Genomic DNA, 23,453 nt, shown 5'->3' with positions numbered 1-23,453 from the left:
TCTTTGTCTTCAGAAAGGTGCTAGATTGTAAACATCTGAAGGAAATGAAAGGGGGTTGGCCAGTCCACCCCAAACTCTTTCCAGATTTTCAATCCTTTCAGCAGCAGCCTTCAGTTTACAGAAAAGAGGGAGGGTCTAGGGGAAAAAAAAAAGAAAGGAGATGTCTCTGTTTATTATTAAAATTTAAAGTGAAAAGCATTGCTATAACTGGCTAATTTTGAATCTACTAATTTAGAGGGCTTGAACAACAAGAGGCAAAATTTAGAGAACGTATGTGCTGTAGTGATTGGGAAGATAAGGCATTTGCAGCTAATTAAGTCCTAATTCTGGAAAAAGGACAATAAGCAACAGATGGCTATCATTTCTTTTACAGCCTGTGAAACAATAGCATGTGGATATTTAATTCAAAAACTATTCAGACAAACGCAATTATTTTTACTTCAGCAGAAAGACGATTATTCTTTGTGTAGTGTTTCTAAAGCATAGCCTATGTATTCCTGTTTGAATGAAGGCATTTCAGAATTTCTGTGTTTTGCAAATATTGGAATATTTCCGGGAGCAACAATTGAAGTCATGAACCGTGGTCATTTTGGGAACAGTCACCTGTGGTTGAAATACTGCTGTTACTCAGGGCAGACTGAACAAGTGCTTTTGAATACAAAACAAACAGTTGAATTAAGAGTCTTGAATGTGTCGATTTTTCCATGTTTCTTTTATTAAAAGCTCTGGCTGAGGAATATTTCATGGCCTCTGTACCCATATAATATTTGGCTATTTGATATGTCATCATAAAGATATTCTGAAATGAAAAAATTATGTTAGCATTTGGCTCATGGATAATGATCTGGTTAAGCTGCAGTTTTTTAGGACTTCCTTAGACCGAACTGAAGTATTCTATTTTTTTGTTTTTTTGACTAAAATACTGAGAATAATTTATAAAAATAAAACAAGGTGTTGTACTCAGATCAGTAGGTATGAAATCACAATTGCCTCTTTGTCTTTTAGAAACCATACATACCAGATGCAGTATGAGAAAAATAATCTGAGATGTTGGGTTTATTTTCAATATGCAAGTAGTATAAAAATATGCAAGCTCTGATTGCAGTGTGCTGGAAACTACTCCACAAAAAAATGTGTAACGAAAGCTGTTACTATAAGTGCAGTTCATGTATTGGAACAGCTGTGACAGCCTGATACAGTTTAACACTTGTTCAATTATAAGAAAAAGAAATTCAGGAGGGAACTTGATTTAGATAAGAATTTTAAGTAATCCTTAAAATTTCCCAAGTAACTTCTTCTTCTAGTCAAAATTGCACCTTTTCCCCTACTTTGTTCTCTTCTCTAGCCCTATATTTAGTGTTCAGCCCAGTTCTAGAGACCTGGGAAGTAACAGCTGCCCTTGACTGGACTACTTTCTCCTTCCAAATTCTGCTCATATTTTATGTTTTTGAGTATCTGGGTTACAGCGATTTGCAAATTATTTCAGGTGTCTGCTCTTTTGTATTCACTTAGGAAATTGCAAAGAAATCATCTAGTAGCTGGCTACACTTTTCATTCTGCCCATTTCTTTTTTCGCGTTCAGGTGATTTTACTGTGCTTTGACGGCAGATAGATTTCAGTGCCTACAGGAAAGGCTGACACTGATATTGATACCAAACTTGTAGTTCTGGGAATTTGTGCACATGTCACTCTTTTCCTTTTGTTTAGCAAATGTTTGATTGATGTGGGTGCAATGTGTGTGATTATGTGTATATATCACATACATGTTATATATATGTGTCTGTGTATGTATCTGTACACACATGTACACTATAATGTTTGTGGTTCATCTAAACTCTTTCTTGGAGTAACTAAATACATAAGGAACATATGTTCCCAAATGTGAAATTTGTTTTGTTTAGATTAACTTTTTATTTTCTAAGCAATTGTCTCTATGGTTTGTTATCTGTATAAAGCTTTAATTTTGTTAATACTGCACATTTTGAGAGTTCATATTAATAGTGTTTGCTTGATGTCCTTAAAAGTCAGCATCTTCATATTATTTTGAAATTGCCCTCCTTCAAAACAAAAAAAAAATTTACTCAAAACAAAAATCAACCTTTAACAGAAATTATTTAGTATTTTTAATCTTAAAGACAATTATTTTTTTACCTTGACTAAAGTAAAAAGCACAGGCATTTTAAAGAATTCTCAAATCCCCAGTGTTTATGATCAAGTCCTGCTGGTAGACAGTGGGGAGAAGTATGTGTTTGTACCAAGGGGACAAATGATCCTCAAAACTGTGTTTACAGAGTTGCTTATCTTAGCTTCAAAATTTCCATTAACTTTACATTATTGAAGTATTTGAAAGTGGATGAGAGAAATAAAATACTGAACTTTTTCAAATGGTTTTTTGGGACACTTAGGATCCAAGAAGCTGACAAAAGAGTCTGTGCATTAAGACTCAGGCTGGAGAGGGGAGAAATGGCAAAAGCTATCTCTTTTCATTCTATAGTGGTTGGTATGGGCAATTTAAAGCAGGATCCTGGAATTTCCAGACCCCAACTCTATCTTCTAAGTCATTTCTGTACCTGGAATAAAATGTTGCTGTTGAAATTATTGACATAATAGTCCCCATGAGGACTCATAGCCATCAAAGTGAAATCTCACAATAAATTCAGAGGCCACCTGGAGAACCACCGTTAAAGAGCTTTTTAGAGGAAAAAAAAAAAACTTTAAAAGCTTAATTCTTCTTAAATATAAGTTCACTGATCATGTTTCTGTACCACTTTCCTAGAGTTTAGTTCTTTACTTTTAGCTTTGTTAAATAATCCTTTAAAGCTTTTTTGACAGCAAAAATGCTGTGTTTTGTATAGATGACATCACTAGCCCAACTCCAGCCACGTTGAAAGGCAAGGGGTTACTAAGCAATAAACCTCGGTCAGGATTTCTGCGTGTCTCGGGGCATAAAAGCCTTAAAACGTGAGGTGGGTCTTAGTGATCTGTGGGACAAACACTCCTACTAGAATACCAGAAGCATTATTGATCAGTTTGGGGGGAACATTTTTTTAAAAGCTAATTAGTCTTTGCAGAGTCGAATAACTAATGCTGTTTTACACTTAGCACTCAGGCGGTGCTTTTCATCTTCAAAGTGCTTTGAAAACATTAACTAATTAATCATTAGCTAATTTAGCAACTGACGATGAAAGTTAAGGGACTAAAAGAGGCTGGATTCTACCAGCGTTTTGTGCACAGTGACCTCTCTCTGGAGTCAAAGGGAAGGTCTTTGTCCGGAAGGCAGCCATGGGGCGGGCCACCAGGTGTGGGTAACAATAGGGGACACTGCTCAGGTAATATCTGTAGAGAACTGAAACAAAATCTTTTAGATACACACTCCTGGACAATCTTGACAATCAGCTTTTGTTTTCTTGGCTTTAAAAAACCAGTTTTTGAAAAAGGCAGCTTTGTAGCAGGAACCCTAACAAATATCCAGAGTATATAGGTATGCTGAAATTTACAAGTATGACAATCCATGGGCAGAATGGGAAGTGTGTGTGCATTAATGATCTTTATCTCCCCGGGTCCAGTGCCATGTATTCCATGAATACTGCTGTGGAAATCTAGCTAAGTTTGGGAAACTCAGTGTAGAAAGAGCATGAGAATTTTCCTACATGTTGTGACAAACCGAATGCTTTCCAGGGGGCTTGTCTGCTCTGCACTATAGCCCCATCCATTATGTGAATGAAATGTGAAAATAGTTCTCGTTTCTCTGAGATATCAGCAGACCGCACAAGCTGAGTTTCTTTAAAAATACGGAGACAGTTCATCTATAGCCTTACGCTGAATGAGTGAGTATGTGTGGTCCAGCTCATTTAAAGAAAGAAAACACTCCACAAAAGCCACCGGTATTAGGGAACATGGTACCAGTGACTGCAGTTTTGAAGAGTGAATATACTTTGTTTTGCATTCAGTTTCTTTTCATTCCCACATACCTCTTTCCTACAATGAGGAAAAGCAAGATTTCAGAGTATTAAGAAATGTTAAATGTTAAAAATTTCTCTACATTCTTGCCTGTTGTCACCAAATGGTTGGTAAAGGAGTGGGGCAGAGACAGGTGGTATTTACATTTTTTCAGAGTGAGTGCTACAAAAAGAAGACTAGCTATTGAAAACTTCCCACCAACCAAACTTTGATATCCTTGCAGATGGTAAAGGGCAATGGAAATGGACAATGCATATCTAATACAGTCTGTTAGTTACTGCAGAATTACTTGATGTTCTGTTGGAGAAATTTAAATGGAGATTTTGCACACATGTCCTGGGATAGTGCTTAAAAGACTTTACTCCTAGTTGTAAGCATTTTGGATTAATGCAGAGCTACACTGTCTTAAGCCTGAACTTAGCAATAATTCTAACTTCACTAGCTCTCTTGAATGTAAACCTATGTATCTCCCCACTACCTTCTCCTCTTAATTAGTTTTCTTCTGGAAGGGTGATTTTTAAAGATCCACAAGGTTTCAAATTATGTTTCTTGTTAAGAAATTCAAATTTTATACCTTCCCTGTTAAAATTTTCTGATTTTTTTTCAGGAGAAGAAATACTTCCTCTTTAAAGATCATCAATTCTTCAGTTTGCTGTTTAACTTTGGATGGTAAAGCTCTATAATTTAAACACTTTGAATAAAACAATTATTTTCCCCATTCTCTATCTCAGCCCCCTGCTTGTCCCAAGATCTCATCAGAATGGCAATTTTTCCCCTTTGCTTTTGGGGAATATCCTTTAGACAGCTGCCATCCATGAGCTAACTTTCCCCTTTAGCTCTCTCCCTAGAACTTGTGAGTGAGTCCTCTGGAAATGTCAGGAGCCCTGATTAGCCTTGAGGTTAAAGAAATTATTGAATGTAGATTGCTATCCTCCCATTCACACCTATTTTACCATATTCTGTTTTAAAATTATTTATTTTTGATTGACTGATTTACAATATTGGTTTGGTTTGATTTCTGTCATACATCAACATGAATTAACCATAGGTGTACATACGGCCCCTCACTCTTGTATCTCCCTCCCACCTCCTGCCCATTCCCACCCCCCTAGGTTATTACAGAACCCCAGCTTGAGTTCCTTGAGTCATACAGCAAATTCCCATCGGCGTTCTCATTTTACCATATTCTTATATCTTTAACAAATATTATTTCATGCATCAACATGAATCACTGCCACGTAGAGAATCACGTGAGAACTAGTTTATATAAGTTGAAATTAGTATCCTACAACAGTTGTTATCAAGGTTTGAGGGGTTGATTTTGATATGAGGGGACATCTGGCATTGTCTGGTGACCTTGTTGATTATCCTAGCTGTGTGTATGTAGAGGGTTACCAGTGATATCTATTGGGTAGGGGCTGGGGATGCTGTTTACCACCTTATAATGCACAGGAAATCCCTCTATAACAAGGAATTATCTACCTTCCCCCAAATGTGAATAGTGTGCAGATTGAGAATCTTTGCTGTTTACTTATGCCTAAACCTATACTTGGAATATATAGACAGTAGCTTTTAGGTAGGAAATTGTTTTCTTTTGATAGTGCTTATAAAACAGATTCTTAGTTAATTGGCATGATAGTCCCTTCTTGCTTCTATACATCAATTTCCTCAATTTGATTAGTTTTATATAGAGAGGGGGAAATGGCTCTGCTTAATTTCCATTTCTCACTTTTAAAGATCATAGAACAAGCCAGCCAAAATTAAAGAGAAGTGTACAAATGGGCAAAGGATGCATTGGTGGAAATGTTAAGTCCAGCTTGCAAAAATTTGACAGATTTTTAGTTTTTAAAGGATAACTTAGCTTCTGCATCCCAAGCAGCGTAAGGAGATAGAAAAAGCCACTTTATGCATATGATGTCAAGGGTTTTCTCTAGATCTTCACTCTTCTTCACCCCAGATGACCAGGACCCTTGCTTTTCACTTTGTGATTTTAAGTGTTAAACAAATCTCTTGCAGGAGATATTAGCACATGTTCCTGTAAAAAATCACAAGCTAGAGATTACAGGAAATGACACCAAGGTTGTTCTGGGTGTTGTTAACTTGTTACTAAAGAGTAGTTGGAAGGAGATGAAAAGAGAGGCTTTAGCTGGAAATTAAGCAGCAAAATGCTGGGAGAAGATCTCAGAGTAAGAATATAATGATCTATAATAAGAACTGTTGTTTTAATGACAATATATATTGTCATTAAATATGTGTGTGTGTGTGTGTGTGTGTGTGTGTGTACACACTTACCTGTTTTGAATGCTGAAAGGTATAGGACTGGATGTCTCTCCAATTACATCTATTTGCCTTTTAAACTAGCCTTACTATTTTTAGTGAAGTCGAACTTCACTTTCCCAGTAGATGGCATTGTAGTCTGTTCAGTGGAAAAGCGCTTCCCCTAACCAACAGGACTTTAATTTTTTTTTATTCCTCTGAGCTTCTTCCTTGATAATATACCCCCTCCTTCTTGCATTAAATACTAGCTTGGGGTTATAAATAAGAATCTTGTTTTCGCTAGTTACCTGTAACTCTCAAAAGATTTGATTTTAAAAAAAGATACAGTAGATAATTTAATATCCTTATATCAAATGAAAAAGTATAAAGACTAGATCTGAGAGTGCGGCATATGGAAAAAATATGCAAGCATAGAATAGTCTCAGAATATACTATTTCAAAATGAGAGCTGCTTCTGATCTTCCTAAGTATACTTTTCTATATTAATTCATTGTATTTATGGCATTTTGGTGTCAGTATGAATAGAAGCCTTGAAAAAGTTACTCCACGTCAAAGATTTTCAGATACAATGTATTCTTCGTGACTGAACCCATATCAACTTTGAATCATCTCATTGTTTTTAAACTCTTTAAAAAAAAAAAAAACTGTCTTGTCTAGGCTCATGTGCATTACATGTGGGATAGTTGCATATTTTTGTTTAATTATAAATATTATTTTCATGGTAGTTTTTTCTTCTTTTAAACCATGAAACCTAAAAATAACAGTGGTAATTGATTGAGCTAGGGTAAGTTGTCATTCCTTGATGGTTACAAAATGGTTGTTACATCATTATTATTATCATTTTGCTTATATGAAGATCCCTGAATAACGGTCAGAACATTAAATTGAATTTCAATAAAGGAAATAGTGATATGGTGAAAAAAGATACATTGATTTTAAAAAATTCATAATGAGTATTTACCTATGTAAATACTTTTAAAAAATAGACATTGAGTGTATTGACAATTACAATCAAGATGGACTTTCTATTTTTTTAGATGAACTCGCAAGATGAAAAAAACATGTTTGTACTTTTCTGTGTGTGTTTTAACAGAATGTGGATTTTCCCTTGAGTCCTTTTTTTTCCTGTGAAGCTATTATGTTCTCTTTTTACAAATATTTTGCTGAAACTGTAAACTTTTTTCCCCCAGATAAAAATCCTCTTTCTACTGAATATAATCTGTATTTCTCTGATAGTCATTTGGTAATAATATTTGACTTCCATTTATCAATACTGTTTCTTTCCATTATTTTTAATCACAAGATTATGAGCTGTGTATTTAGTTATTATTTAAGCTAAATGGTGTCTTTGGCTGTTAGCTCAAAAAGATAATGTCCCAATATCAGGATTAAGTTTTCATCTGTATCAACTGGCTTAAAAATACCCAACTTGATTCCTTTTGAATTAACTGAGTCTTATTTTATTTTATTTTTTTCAATATCACCTATCACCATAGTAACCACTAGCTGTCAGTTCAGCTTCTGACATTTTTCTCATTTGGTAAGATTTCAGAATTGCCATCCTCCCTGCCAACATGTCATGAACAAGAAAAAAAAATTGCATGAAAAATCTAATGGGTGTCTGGTCTGATTGTCCTCATTCGTGGCAGGAAAGACAAAAACTGATGAATTGTGAAATGTATTCAGAGGGATTCAAGGAAGCAAGTGCCTGGGACCCCCTCCCCCCAACACCTCGTTTTCATTTTGTTATGCTTGATGCACTGTACATGCTTACCCTGACACTTGGGTTTGTAGAAATTTGAGATGAACAATTTTTACATTCACCCTGCTGATCTCTCTCCCCTACCTTGTTTTTTTTTTTTTTTTTTTTTTTGTAAAAAATCATCATTAAAAATAAAGTTACTGGGACTCGTATTTAGCATGATTTCTCACTCGGATCATAGATTTTTAATAGTCCAAATTGGCTTCCAATATTTAAGATGTTATGCTTGCAAATGTACAGCTCTGTTTTGGAGCCACATATGGACCATGGGTGCACCCAGTGGGTTTTGCATGTGTGTGGTGTGCGCGGGTGGTTGAGAAAGGATATTAGGCCCATTTGAAAAAAGAAACAAAGCTGATTCTGGACCTTTTCTAGCGGTTTGTTTTTCATGGCAAAGAAAACTAGGAGAAATGCTGTTATTTTCTAATTCTTCCCAGTACTCTGGTTTAACAAATGAATGGAGGTTACATGCTAATGAATTTCTACCCCAAGTATCTGGCTGGGTAATTGATGAAAGGAGCTAGTTTTGTACTTATTTTTTTCTTTTTTGATTGCCAAACTTGTTAGAGCAAAAAGCAAAAAAGAAATGGAATTGATAATTATTTTAGCTGATATAAACATGCAAGTTATTGAATAAATGTTACTGATATGACACAAACATATACCCTGTACATGAATCTTATCACTGACAGTAGGCAAGACATATAATATGTATGTGGTTTGAATACAAGTAAACGTATTAAATACATTAGTGTGTATTATGCACACAGATGTTCATGTTGTTCATTTATCCTTAAGCTATCTATGTGTACATGGGCTTGATAAAACTTACAGGTCTTTCCAGAGGTTTCATTTTGAGTGAGATCAATCTTATAGGGTATTTTTTTTCACGACTGTCTACAAAGTCAGGCTCAGCAGCAGGAACTCATTCCAGAAACACAAAGCTGATTTGATAAGCAGCTGCAGAATCCACTGCCTTTTACTAATGGGTGGACAACCCAGGATCATGCATCTACACATTGGGATGATTCCATTTCACATTTCATATGCTATGGCTTTAGCTCTTTTTTAAGAAATTCACCCACTGATGGTTTAGGGATGTGCTGTAGAATTATTGCAGATTTTTATTTACAAATGTATTTAAACATTACATACGGCTAGGAAGGAATGGAGAGGCCTAATGAAAAATATCTCCATTAAGAACCAAAGTTTCTTAATTTGAAAGCAAAATCACATATATATCTTTGGTATAATTTATATGAATATTAAAACACTTAATGTTCAGGGTAGGTGGATTGATAATCTGATTTTGGCATTGATGATTAATGGTGTGCTCAAAATATACATGCATAAGTGCATACATATGTATATGGCTATAATGTGTGTATAAAATAAGCAATTTGGATCATCATGCTTTTGTTATTTGATTCTTTATAAATTTAAACACTTTGGAGAAACCAGACAAATAATACCTGAATGTTTGCAGCTGTTATTATGAAAAAATATAACCCTTGAGAAATAACTTGAAAATTGATATTGAATCTCAGGGTATATTTTAAACACATATTTGGAAGTGGAAAATAGTATTTTTTGCATACTGGCAATAAATTTACCTTATAAAAGAAAAAAGCTAGAAAAACATAAATCTTTTAATAAGAAATAATAATATTTTTATAAGCTGCATTTTAAAATGAATGGTGTAAACAGAATATACTTTAATGCTTTTATGCTTTATAAGATTTATAACAATAATCAACAAAACCTTGTAACTGTGTTTGCACCTTATGTGCCTTCAAGCCATTGGACCTTGCAGTTAATTGTATAAATTCCATACACTGTGGGAAATCACGATGTATCATTTATATTCAGCGTGTGTCATGTGTATAAATATTAAAATATATTAGCCAAAAATGGCTGATTATTCCTCAAACATTTTGTGATAAATCTTATCTTTTTATGGATAGGTTGGGGGAAACTAAATATTTTATGTTATTTGGAAATATTCTTTAAACAACCTAGATTTATTATTAATATTTTAAACATTTATAACTGCATTAAAATATTTGAAGACTTAGCTCACTGAACAGCCATATACCCGAGTAAAGTTATTTTTGTATGCAGTATACACCAGCAGTTCAGACTTCACTGTTCTCCAGTGTGGTACCTGCAAAACTGTTCTCTGGTGCCAAACTTAGGTACATGAAACACTCATTTGTGCATGTTTTGAGAGTTACCTGGTATCACTGATATAGATCCAGATTGGAATACCATAGTCTCTGTATGTGCAGGGATAGTTTGAAATCTATTTAATTATAATTCTTGTCCTTAATTTTTAAAAATCCTATCCTAGACAGAAAGGCAATGTGTAGGTGAATTTTTGTATGCAAATACCCTTTTTTTTATTTTCAATGTGTATTTGAGGAGCTGTTTTTAAAATGTGGGTTGTATATATTCATACATAAACATACAAGTCAAATATACAAAGGCTTGACGAAATAGCAAATGTAAAAAATTAGAGTGATACATATTTATTGAGACTGATAGAGATGCCTAATGAATAAACAAACACAAGGTTGAATTGTTTTACAAATGTATTTGGCAACTGCCCGTAGCAGTGAGTGTGTACATTTTGAGGGGAGGAAATGTCAGAACAGAGTCTTGTAAATACATGCAGCTGGAAAGAATAAAATAAAAAATGATGGCTAGCGCTGACAGGCAGACTTGGGGTGTATGATATACTTTGTTCATTTGATTCTTAGAACTCAGTCGGGGGTTAAATTGGAATCCAGACATCAAAGAATTCTTCCACCAGACCCAAATTTTGCCCGTATAATTTTTTTTCTTACAGTTGTCATAATTTTAGCTAATTTCACAGTGCAATAAATTTTTACCGTTTGAAGTCTTTTTTTAAAAAAATATGCACACAGTATGTATATATCTCATGTGAACTACCCACACACTTGATATTGGGTACACCTACACATAAAAATGACACACACGTATGTATATTACACATGTGTCTATGCATGCACATTACAGATGGGGAAAGAAATGGCGTAGGCAGCCACTGCATTCATCTGACCCCAATCTTGAAATATTAAAGAGAAAACGCTAACTGTTTTCGGTAGCAATACATTTGTTTCTTTTTCCTCTTTTACCATTCCCCTCCCCACCTCACCCCCCTCCACTGTTGTGTCTGAAAATGTTGGAAGCATGTGGTGCTGCATATTTGGAGGTTTTGCAGATTTCTGTACGATTTTTATCTGAAGGTCAGGGCTGAGGAAATACATCAGGTTGGGATGTTTGCTGTTTGCCATTTAGCCTTGCTCTGCTTATCAGATCATTTTGTCGTGTGGGCCACAAACAGGGAACTCCTCTAAAGAGAGAGTAAAAATAAGCATGATTGTATTTATATGCAATTTTTTCCTTTTTAAAGAGTCAACACTGGTTTTTAGGTACACTTAATTTTAAGCACTCCTTCGGTTCATTGGCTTATGTTTATAATTCCATTTACCATTTGCATTTCACAAATAAAAATGTTAAAGGTGAATGCTTTTTTTCCTCCCTTTGTAAAAGAAAAAAACAGTGATAAATCACATCCATAAGGTGTCATTTCTGAGCCACTGGTGTGAGTTCACTATGCTTGGTTTTACCTGAATATGCCACTTATGATAAAGAAACCCATATAAATTGAAGAAGAGGATTCTCTTTACTTGTGCTTTCTATAGCTTTAAGAATCTTGTTTTCTAGTTGATGAACTTGTCTGTTTTCAAATGAGCTATGCTCATGCAGGCCTGAATAATATGGTCACTACCACCACCAGAGTACATAAGCAAACTGTGGCTCCTATTCCATGAAATTAACATTGTTTATGGAAGCCCCAGATGGAGAGAGAATTTCATACCATAAATTGTGTGAATTAAATTTATTCAAGGTAGCTATCCAATCTTCACCACTTCATGCAGTATTCAAAGGTCATGCAGAGCCAAGGAAAATGAACTTTCATTCTCCTGCTATTAAGAAAGGATCTCCTCCCATTTACATGGAGAGTGATTAGACAGGAGCCATATTGGAAAATGAAAGCCATTATGAGCAAGTATTGGTCATGGCTTTTGGGAACCAGGTAAGAGATGCCTATTAGCTTTTAGGATTATTGGGTATCTAATTATGGTTCTGATTTCAACCAGTTATTCACCCACAATTAAAAATGAAAATATGGGTCTCAAAGTTGACTATAAAATTTTTCATTTGGACCTATGGAAAATCCTAGATGACCTTGATTATGGTAAAGCTATCTTTTTTCATCAGTCCCATCACTCTTTGAAATAATTTCCAAAGAGTAGATCTTATTGGGAATTCTTAGAGGAAGTCCACTTTCATTTCCCTAAGCGTTTGTATAGTTGAGGGGACTCTGAAGCTGCTTGTTGTTTTTCAAAATACTTATTTATTTTGTTAGTTAGCTAACTGTGGTCTCACTGTTAAACTACTGTCAGAGGTAGCTAATGAGGACTTGATTTTTTTCTTTTTAAAGAGAGACTAGTGGAAGACTACCATAAGCTTTGTTATGCTGTCTTTTGCAAAAGATAAACATTTGCTTTCCATCTTGATATCATCTTTTCAGGTTATTATTTGGTCACTAATTTATCTCACCATTAGCGAATTACAGTAGATTATTGCTTGGATGTGTTAAAAGCACCAAGGAGCTGTGGTCCTGTGGCTATTTCGGGCAAAGTCATAAGCACACTCTTTTTTTTTTTTTTTATTGTCCTCCCAGGGAGCAGAATTTGAACTTAATATTCCATGAAATAAGCCATTGTAATCACGTTGGGTTAATAGAAGAAGTAAAATTGCCTCTCCTCTCACAAGACATTAGAGCAAGGCTGCATTATTAAAGTTTTCTTGCGGACAGGCGGTTTAAAATATATCCTCAGAGGCTGACACAAGTCCTTTCAGGGTGGATGACAGCTTTTCAGATCTTAATAGGCTTCTCATTCCTGGCCCACGAGTTACGAGCAATTCTTCCTTTTGAGCCAGGCTATGACATGATGGCTAAAATCTGATATAACACAGTACCACGGGTTGTGCAAACCTTTTCTCATTAAATGGCTTTATGTAAGTTTGTGTCAATAAGTAAACAATTAGAACTTGTAAACAATATTGATTTAGGCCACTTATTCTAAAACAAGTTGACCCACAAAAGTCTCTGTTGGATGGCCTCCTTGGAATCTATAACCCACCAGTACATATAGACCAGTAATCTGTTTGATTGGCCTAGGAAGTGTTGAGGCTGTGGGAGGCATTACTCAAAGCTTTTTTTTTCTTTTTAAACCTTGCTGGTGTGTTGTGCTTGGTCTTTTGGTGAGCGAAATTTAAGTAAAAGTTATAAGAAGAAAGCAGTGAAGTATTTCTGTGTCTCTCCACCTCCCACACCTGTTTACTGCCCAGCATCTTCTGCTGGTCATGTTCGGGTCCAGCTGATATTGGGAGGGTGGGTACTGCCCACCAGTCCTCGTAGTGAACTCCACCACTTTTGTGGTTCTGAATTGACTTTGAACTTAATTTGAACTGGGGACTACATCTCAGAATGTATTTTCCTCTTTGTGACTTTATGAGCAAAGAAAAACAAGGGTTTACTCTCAAATACTTCATAAATGCCATTTTCCAAGTCAGGGCAAGATCCAAGAAATACAGAGAATAATAGACACTCCTCTGGTGCTTAGAAAAAGAATTGTTTTGAGGATTGAGGTGAATCAGTTTGAATCTCCTTTTAACTTTTTTCTCTTTCTATCCTTTCCTTGGTTACTTTTTCCTCACAGCTTATCTCTACTCCATGGCACTGAAGAGACAAGTGACCAGTTGTACTGGTGGTGATGCTTTGCAGCTCCAAGGATTGGCTGGAGGCAATGCCTCATTAATGACTCTGCCTTCAGCCTGCTAGATGAGAGGGAGTACCTAAACTGTGTGGTACGTGTGATGCCCACTGGTATGAGGAGATTCTCTCAAGGCCCTGGCATTCTTTGGAATTCAAGTGGCAAATCTCAATTGCATATAAAGTGATTATTTTTCTCTGTAAATATGATGTATAAGAGATGCATAGTGAGGGAATTGAAAAAGATGAGATTTTTTACCTTCCTACACATGGTATTTGGAAATAGCTCAATAGGAGTCAAATGGTTTCTTTTCCAACAAATCAAAGGACTTCTTGGAGCTACATTATGCCCACTTAGAGGCTGGACACAGAAGATACAAGAATGTTTGATTTAATTTAGTCAGTGTTGATTGAACATCTGCTTTGTTTCAGTCTCTGTCCTAGGCTCCTAAGAGCCCAGTGTAAAAGACACAATCTCTGACTCCAAAAAAACTTGTTAATGCATAAGATCACTTCCTCTAAACAAACAGGAAGCAGGGTTAGAATCTGCGAGATGCCTCAGCTTCTCTCCAAGCCTACATGTGCCTCTACAGACTCCTGCCTCATATCATGACAGTGGGCTTCAATAGGTCACATACCAGCATTTGTAGATAGAAACACATTAAGAGCTGCCTGTTTTGACTGTTTCCTTGTCCCAATGTATATGTGTGTGTGCCTGTTTCTTTCCCATGATAATTCTTAAGTACAGTCATGCAAATACACAAATAAGTTATGTATGTATATCCTACACATTCTAAAGCATTTCTCCTGTTATCTTTCACATGGGCAAGCTCTTTGTAGTAGAGTGTATTTTATCTGTGGTGCATAAACAGTTAGCCCTTTGTCTGTGTAACTTTTACTTGAAGACAGTTCTCTGCAGATGCTTAGCCTTTTTTTTTTTTTTTTTTTTAGTATTGACATAATTCATTCTCAGCTGATAAGTTTTAGCCCTTTTCCCTAGTCAAATGACATCTAAAATTTAACTAAACATACCCTCTGTGCTTACTCGTTGAGTTGATTTGGGTGGTCGGGGCTGTTTGCTTATTTATGAGTCATATTTAAAATGCTGTCTTTTCTAAAATACCCTGTAGGTTGCTACACTATGAATTCACAGCTCTGCTACCAACTGTGTTTCCAGAGTTGTACAATTTATGTGTGCCTTGGCCATGATAAGGTTTTTAAGAAAGTGTTGTAAACATTACTAGCTACTGGGGAGGTTAATGTGACATAGTCTTGAAGAATACTGACCTGGATGAATCTGTCCAGGGCTTTTAGAGAACGATGGGCATTTCATCCTAATTTAAATTTAATAGAACAGTGTTCATCATTTTCAAAGAGTAGAACTTCCAAGGAGGGAAAATGGAATAAAGAAGGTTATGAAATCATGAGAAAGAATAAAAGTGTTCTTTAAAAAGTAGATTAATAGCTGGCTTACAGCCCTTAGATTATAAACTGATAATGCAGAGTACTGAAATAAAAATATGGAGCCTAGGTGTGTGATGGAACAAGAGGGGAAAGCCATCTTAAAAAAAAAAAAAAAAAAAAAAAAACAGCTGTAAAGAAACCCTTCAGAGTGCATTGAGTAATGTTTGCAGTGGGCATCCTCTGCATTCCAATGACAGAATAGGTTTTGGTAAATATGTGTAGGTTTATTAGCATGTCCCTGTTCTGCCAGGTAGATTTTGCATTTATGTGGTGGAATGAAGAATCACACACACTTTGAGAGTGGGCAGAGGAGAGCTTCTGCAAGTGCCACTTGTCAACCTTTGCATGTGTAAAAATCTTACCACCTTCAATGGATGACATGGACATTACAGATTCCACTATCAGGAAGTCTACTGTCTGTACCATTTATGATTCTTGGTTACAAACCTTGAAACTTATTCTGAGCAGTTAAGGAAAAGAGGATTTATTGGGAAGAAGGGGAACAATGAATGACCCCCAGACACCAGGGGAGCAGGTTGGAGGAGGGGCAGGATCTGGGAGCTTGGAGGGCTGGAGGCATGGAAAAAGAAGTGTGGTACCCCATTCTAGTGAGAATGGGCTGGCTGGCTGGCTGTTGTTGCTGCTGCTCTGCTGGAGGCTCCACATCATCTCTCTGTTCTTGCACCACTGGCTCGAGATGCCGAGTCCTATGAGAGAGCATGTGTTTGCTCAAGCTTGGACCACAGGTTCACCCCTGGAAAGGGTCAGTCCACTTCTCAAAAAAGAAGCAAACTGGTTTTAGAAAAGGCAGAGGAACCAGAGATCAAATTGCCAATATCTGCTGGATCATCAAAAAAGGAAGAGAGTTCCAGAAAAACATCTATTTCTGCTTTATTGACTATGCCAAAGCCTTTGACTGTGTGGATCACAATAAACTCTGGAAAATTCTGAAAGAGATGGGAATACCAGACCATCTGACCTGTCTCTTGAGAAACCTGTATGCAGGTCAGGAAGCAACGGGTAGAACTGGACATGGAACAACAGACTGGTTCCAAATAGGAAAAGGAGTACGTCAAGGCTGTATATTGTCACCCTGCTTATTTAACTTATATGCAGGGTACATCATGAGAAACGCTGGGCTGGAAGAAACACAAGCTGGAATCAAGATTGCCGGGAGAAATATCAATAACCTCAGATATGTGGATGACACCACCCTTATGGCAGAGAGTGAAGAAGAACTAAAGAGCCTCTTGATGAAGGTGAAGGAGGAGAGTGAAAAAGTTGGCTTAAAGCTCAACGTTCAGAAAACTAAGATCATGGCATCTGGTCCCATCACTCCATGGGAAATAGATGGGGAAACAGTGGAAACAGTGTCAGACTTGATTTTGGGGGGCTCCAGAATCACTGCTGATGGTGACTGCAGCCATGAAATTAAGAGACGCTTACTCCTTGGAAGGAAGGTTATGGCCAACCTAGATAGCATATTTAAAAGCAGAGACATTTCTTTGCCAACAAAAGTCCGTCTAGTCAAGGCTATGGTTTTTCCAGTGGTCATGTATGGATGTGAGAGTTGGACGGTGAAGAAAGCTGAGCACTGCAGAATTGATGCTTTTGAACTGTGGTGTTGGAGAAGACTCTTGAGAGTCCCTTGGACTGCAAGGAGATCCAATCAATCCATCCTAAAAGAGATCAATCCTGGGTGTTCATTGGAAGGTCTGATGTTGAAGCTGAAACTCCAATACTTTGGCCACCTCATGCGAAGGGTTGACTGATTGGAAAAGACCCTAATGCTGGGTAGGATTGGGGGTGGGAGGAGAAGGGGACGACAGAGGATGAGATGGTTGGATGGCATCACCGACTCGATGAACATGGGTTTGGGTAGACTCCGGGAGTTGGTGATGGACAGGGAGGCCTGGCGTGCTGCGGTTCATGGGGTCGCAGAGAGTCGGACACGACTGAGCGACTGAACTGAACTGAACTTACTGCTTTAGGAGAGATAATTATCTGTGGAAATCAGGTTGCATGGAAATGCACCCGTGGGGTGGGAATGGATGCTGGGTGCCCAGAAGATAATACGTGTCTGCTACACCTTCTAATTAAATAGTACTAAATAGATAGCACAGTTGGAAGGTGTTAAGTACCATATGAATATTAAAAAAGAAAACACCAGTCTTTAGGCACATAAAATTTTAGATGAATAGACTAACCTAGAAGTACAAAACTAAAATGTGGGGAAGAAACTGTTCATTGGCCTTGTATGCAGTTGTGAATGGCTCCATGTGGAGTCACATCTACCGTTAGCCTAATGGTTTCCACAATGCTAGGGAGTGTTTGCTTTGCTTGTGGTTTGCGATCTGTCTTACTACCCAGCTGCTTGCATGGATGAGTGAAGCACAATCGTGCTTAGGATCTGGCTATGCCCCATTTACTCAGGCCAGGGGCCTTGGTTCCCCCATCTATAAAATGGAGCTCACAATAACATCATAGCATTGGTTTGAGCATTGCTTGAGATAACTCAGATGAAGCATCTAACGCCAGAACTGGCTCACAGAGCATTCTCAGTAAATGTATACTAGATGCTGTCAGTGCCTCACCATGAGTCCCCTGGGCCTACCTCTGTGTTCGCCTGTAGTTGAGGTGGACTATTCCATGCTGCCAAAAAATTTCTCCCCTCTCAGGTCTCTGTCCCCTAGTCTATGAGCTATTTCTGGGCTGTGTACACTAGCCCAGCCCAAGCACTGGGCAGCATGAAGTGCCAGAAATCAATGCCTCAAGTGGCAATCCAAACCAAGAAGAGACACAAAAGGATTTGGGGGGTAAGCACCCTGCATCTCCAGCCCTTGGTGGTACAATTCTGAGGCCTGTTCTCCATGGTTACATCAGGATTGAGCAGCAGGATTGAGCACTAGGTGCCCTTAGTATTCATTGGCTGGCTAATGCACCATTATCACTTTTTCCTCCTTTGCCTGCTCCCTCACTTGTCCTTCCTGAGTTCACCTCCTAAATAAACTCCCTGCACCCAAGTCTTTGAACTGAAGCCTGCTTTTGAGGGAACTGTAACTCAAATAGCTATCATAGACAACTGAGATATTGTCAAAGGTAGAATCAGCCCCGAGGTTAAATCTGTTTTTGACAAATACTTTCCTTTCCTTTTCCTCCTCCTCATCCCTACTTCTTTTTTATTATCATTATTTTGATGCCTGGAGTAAATAAGGAGAGAGAAAAAAGGCAAAAGTCATGTGAGGCTAGAACTCTGAAAAGTGGTAGACTTTTGCAAGTTTCAAGAGAGGAGGGAGTGACAAGTGCTTGTTATCACATGAAGAAAATTGAGTTTTCAGACTAAGAAAAGGATGCTTAAACTGGCTCTTAGTAGCATCTTCTTAGACACAACTGGATGCTTCTCTGATCATAGTGTAAATTCTTCCCAAATCAGGACTCAGGACACTCTGCCAGTGGTTAGGAATGGGGAGGTGAGTGGGAGGAAGGAAATCGACAGTGCAATGTGGGCAATTAATGAACAAAGCTGAAAAACTGTCAAGAACATCACACAGTTGGGAGGTGGGATAGTCTCAATCCCAGGAAACTGGATATGAAGAGCTCCTTGAATGAGCATGTAGCAGGCAGGCCAACTTCACAGAGGCAATCCTCCCTGAGCTCTCGCTCAGTGTCTTTCAGTTTCTCAGATGTTGTTACTGCCTCAGGAGGCTTCCTCTTGCAGTTTTCTCAACCTGGACTATTCTTACACACTGCCTGCAGATCGTTCATTGATGTCAACTCCTTATTTTCAGATCCCAGTTGGATCAGTTAGCATTTGTTTCATAACAAGTGTTAGTCGCTCAATCGTGTCTGACTCTTTGCGACCCCATGGACTGTAGCCCACCAGACTCCTCTGTCCATGGGATTTCCCAGTTAAGAACATGTTGAGGTTTGACAGAAAACAACAAAATTCTGTAAAGCAATTATCCTTCAGTTAAAAAATAAATAATTAAAAAAAGAAAAAGAAAAGAAAACTACTGGAGTGGGTAGCCATTCCCTCCTCCAGGAGATCTTCCCGACCCAGGGATCAAACCTTGGTATCCTGCATTGAAGCCAGATTCTTTACCATTTGAACCACCAGGGAAGCCCTTGTTGCATAACAATCCTCTCCTAAACAATAATCATATAGTTGCTCATTATTCTGTGGGTCAGCAGTTTTAGCTGGGGTCACCTGGCATGGCTCACCTCTAGTGTTGACTGAGATGACTCATTTGTCTGGGCTCTCAGCTGTGACAGCGGGGTTGCCTGGGCCTGTCTCATGGAGATGTTCCAACAGCATGAGGGAAGAAGCTGCAGGGTCCTTTGAGGGCTAGGCTCAGAACTCACATAGGGAACACTTTTTCCAGATTCTGTGGTCAGTTCCAGTCTAGACGCAAAGAGTGAGGAAATAGTTACTACTTCTTCATGGGGGAAGCTCCAGTGAGTGTGTGGCCGTTTCCAGTCTGTAATACCAGTCAAATACCATTTCTTTAGGGATGCCTAAGAACTCCCTTGCCAGGCTATACCAGGTCCCCCTATTTCATTTTCTAATGGCACTCTGTCCCATTTTTTAGTACTTGTCCAAATTTGCTAATCATGGTAGGTGGTGGTTTAGTTGCTAAGTCGTGTCCTATACTTGTGACCCCATAGACTGTAGTCTGCCAGGCTCCTCTGCCGGTGGGATTTTCCAGGCAAGAATACTGGAGTGGGTTGCCATTTCCTTCTCCAGAGGATCTTCCCGACCCAGGGATCGAACCTGGGTCTCCTGTGCTGCAGGCAGATTCTTTACCGACTGAGCTACTAGAGAAGTCCTAATCTTGGTAGAATGATTTCTTTAGTGTCTCTCCCTACTCTAACCTTTGTGTTTTTTATTGTATCCTTGTCATTTAGCACAGTGCTTGGCACAAAATAGTTAATAACTGTTCCTTGACTGAATGATGGTTTTGCAGAGCAAATATGAAAGTGAATGTGGTGGTAGAGAAGCTGTTCAGGAGGAAGTGACAGAAATTAAGCTTGAGAGTTGAAAGAAGACCCTGACTGTGTATACTGGTATCAATTATGAGTAAAATTATGAAGACAGAAGCAGCATTTCTGGCAGTGGATTGTGAAGCATGCCAGTGATCTATCAGAGTATATATAATGCATACCAAAACAGAGGGAATTCTTTTGGAAAGCTTAGATAAGGCAAAAGCACAAAGCAAGAGTAACTTAAAAAACTGCTTTTATAATTTGAAGCTGGAATTAGTACATACTGCATGATCATTTTTCTGTCAAGAGAATTGGGCTACATGCATATTAATCAGAGTTCAGAAACTGATAAGAAATTAAGAATCTAAAAAGGCTGGCTTGAATTTGCTTCATTTACACACTCATTCACTCTTCCACAAAACATCTTTTGAGCTTCTCCTAAGAGCAGTATACTTGGCTAGCTATTTTCCAAGAGGTAAGGGACACAAGAAAGGTCCATGCATTATAAAGTATGTGGAGATCTAAGGTATGTGTGCAAATGCCTGTCTTATGAGATGGAAAGTGATCTAGGTTGGAACGAAGGCCTGTAAAATTTATCTTATGAATTCAGAGAAAACTCGGGGCTCACTTCTGGTCACTGAATATCTTTTTTTTCCACCTATTTGTTTCTGAGATTGAAAACTAACTCTCTTTACATGTATTCTGCTCCCTGTGAGAAATAATCTCCTTTTAGACACAGGATGACTTTGGTTTCTATAAGTCATCTCACAGTCTTAGGCAAAGAAAGTACATTTTTTTTGGTGTCCTACCATTTACACTCTTCAGCCCCAACCCCTTCTGAGTTACCTTCCACCCGGGTCTACCCTCTGGGATCATTCATGATCCCTATTTTTTGCCCACTGCCTACATACTGAAACTTAACTTTCAAAATCCTGTTTCTCCAGGGAGTGCCTCTACTAATTAATCAGTTCTGCTTCTGCCAAACAAGTATCTTTCAGAGATAAGTACTTCCTGTGAAGTCATGTGACTTTAGGTATTATGTGAATACCTAATACCTTTAGGTATTATGAGGTTTTGGAGTCGGTAGTTTTCTTTTTGCCTATCTGTTTCTCTCTGATCTTACTAGTGAGGATGGGATTCCAAAACCTCAGAGGGTGAAAGAAAAGCAATTAACCTGTACAAATTTTTACTGTATGTTAAGCACAAATCCAAGGACTTCCATGTATGTATCTGCTGAGGTTTTAGTTATGTACCATAGAACCCACTCTAGGTAGTTAAAGTCACAGGAGATTTTAAGTGATATAGATAGCTCATAAATTAAGTGAGAAGGGCTAAGATACAGACCCCAAGCTGAATTTCCAGAAAAGACTTAGAGACACATCACAGGACAGACCAACTGTAGGAGCTACAGCCCCTCAGGAAGCTGAGGGTCGGGGTTTTGGGTTCAGAATCACGAAGTGTGCAGTGATCTACATACACAAAATGTATGCCAGTCCTAGGCCTCTTCCTCCACATAACTCATGTGGGTGCTTCTCATTTGAAGGATCTAAAAGTCAGAGGAGGCAGGAAATACAGCTTTTAGACTTTTCTTTGGGAAAGTGAGATAGTACGCTGTAGGAAACTGTCAAAACGTGGAAAGGAGTGCCCGAAGATTTTGGGAAAGGACAACTGCAATTGTTCTCTCAACAAATACACATCACACATTTTGAATATTTTGCTTCCATATGAGTGATTTAACCTGAACTCTGTCAAGCAGGGATTAATGCCTCTTCTTTTAAGATTAGGGAAAAAGGCACAAAGAACCAAATAATTTATACATAGTTTGGAATAGAATTAGGATGAAAACCAAGAGTGCACTGACTTCAAAACCTTCTGATTTCCTTGGCACCATTTTTGGTTATATTGAAGAGTATTTTTCTTCTCTGGCCTCTGGAATTATCTCAGAAAACAGTGATCATATAGACGCTTTGTTGTTAAGCAAATGACTTTGATTATAAGAGAAGAAGTTCTTTAGAAGTATATGTGAAAATTTGTCAGCATTATTTCCATCAAAAAGTCTAGAAAAGGGAAACTAAAAAGACACTGCTTCTCCTCTTCTGTATAAAACTGCTGGGAATGTGCGAAGTGGAGAAAGCCTGAGGTGGGGGTTGTGGAGTTGGTCCTGACACTTGTTTTTCAGGCTTTTATGGTGAAGCTGTGCTAATGTCTTTAATCGCTTCCAAAGAAATGACAAGCAGAGTTCTGCACCAAAAAGGCCTGAACTTTTATCAAGTGCTAGTATCTTTAGGCGACAGCATTGGAGAAATAGAAAACAGGCCTGAGGAAGGTGCAGAGTCTGCTTTGTTTCACATTTTTTTTTTCCCTACCAAGATATAAGTGAGATCTTTCTATAAAGACCAAAATGGCTCCATGAGAATTGCCATATTAAACAAGAGGTCTTTTTACTTTTTATGCGATGCATTTGTATTGAAAACACATGTTGGAGGCCAAAGTAATTTTCTTTACAGACAATGAATCTTACAACTGGTTTGGACAATTTTTAAAAACTTGAGTGTTTTACCACTCCTTGTGATTGGTAGAACTAGAAGAACCCCCCCCCCCCCAAAAAAAACACCTCACCCTAAACCACCCCCCAAAAACCCACCACCACCAACAGAAAATATGAAGGAGGGAAAGAAGACAAGAAGAGCAAAAATGGAACAGAACTGTTTGAAGAGTTGCAAGTTACAAGAAATTAAGGAGTACAGAGAGCCTTTGAAGGGTAGTGATTCTGTTGCTTGAGAAATTTTGGTTATAGTCACTTGCAATATACTTTGGGGAAAATAGTTTTTATCATTTTTCGAAATGTTAGTAATTTGATAATTCATCGATTTTTTAAAAATCAAAACACAAAAGAAAGCTATCAAAAAGAAAAACCCACTTTAGGGTGATCTTGCTTCAGGATAGTCTAATACCAGGTCCTCTTGGCTGTTGTGTTTTTGTCCAGTGGTGATCAAGGCAGCGTCTTTTAAACTAAAGTGAAAAGTTATTGTGACCTTCACTGTCAGACTCAATTTGAACCAGGCCACAGGACTTTGCATTTTATTTTTTTAAATTAGCCATTCCTGTCTCTTGGTGTTTGTCTACAGGCTACTCCTG

At 37.8% G+C, this 23,453-nt stretch overlaps 1 long non-coding RNA gene across 1 annotated transcript in view; it reads left to right on the top strand.

Moving 5' to 3' along the window:
• Nucleotides 1-23,453, top strand: part of LOC145514583 (uncharacterized) — a 619,877-nt gene that overhangs the window by 49,266 nt on the left and 547,158 nt on the right. Inside the window, exon 2 of the long non-coding RNA XR_014060253.1 lies at nucleotides 13,816-13,963. This is a non-coding gene — a long non-coding RNA (uncharacterized LOC145514583). The remainder of the gene's footprint in view (nucleotides 1-13,815; nucleotides 13,964-23,453) is intronic.

This window comes from Giraffa tippelskirchi, chromosome 7 (assembly GCF_054371585.1).
Source record: "Giraffa tippelskirchi isolate mGirTip1 chromosome 7, T2T-mGirTip1v1.2.pri, whole genome shotgun sequence".
Classification (NCBI taxonomy): domain Eukaryota; kingdom Metazoa; phylum Chordata; class Mammalia; order Artiodactyla; family Giraffidae; genus Giraffa; species Giraffa tippelskirchi.
This window is presented reverse-complemented; position numbering and strand designations above follow the sequence as displayed.